Source organism: Geospiza fortis, unplaced genomic scaffold (genome assembly GCF_000277835.1).
Source record: "Geospiza fortis unplaced genomic scaffold, GeoFor_1.0 scaffold254, whole genome shotgun sequence".
Taxonomy (NCBI): domain Eukaryota; kingdom Metazoa; phylum Chordata; class Aves; order Passeriformes; family Thraupidae; genus Geospiza; species Geospiza fortis.
The window spans coordinates 290,522-290,992 of record NW_005054441.1 but is presented as its reverse complement, the minus strand read 5'-3'; positions in this window follow the sequence as shown (position 1 = coordinate 290,992).

The following is a 471-nucleotide window of genomic DNA, read 5'->3' as shown; positions in this document are numbered from 1 at the left end:
CCCCCCCCCCCCAGCCAGTCCCACGCAGACTCCAATGGCTCTGGTCTTTCTGCCAGGCTGAGCTTAATTCCAGCTTCCTCTGCAGAGGAGGGGAGGAAGAGTCTCGTGGGCAGTGAGGGTGGGGCTGGACCAGCCACCCTCTCTGTGACAGCCACGGGGAAAAGCAGCTGGCCCTGAACAAGGGGTATCGTCCAGGTCACCGAGCTCCACAGCTCAACAGGTGATGTCTGTGATCCCCCTCCTGTGCCTGGCCAACAGGCAGTGTGCAAACACACACCAGCACAGAGAATATTCCACCTTCTCCTGAACCATTTGGTAAATCCTTGTCCATCTGCTGCATTCTAGGTAACAGGCAGGTGCACATCCAGCCTCTCTTCCTGCTTCCATCAGGGCAGCAGGGGCGAGGCAGCAATGCACAGAACAGAGGGAAACGCATGGAAACGTGCATGGAAACTGCAGGAATGGCCTGGA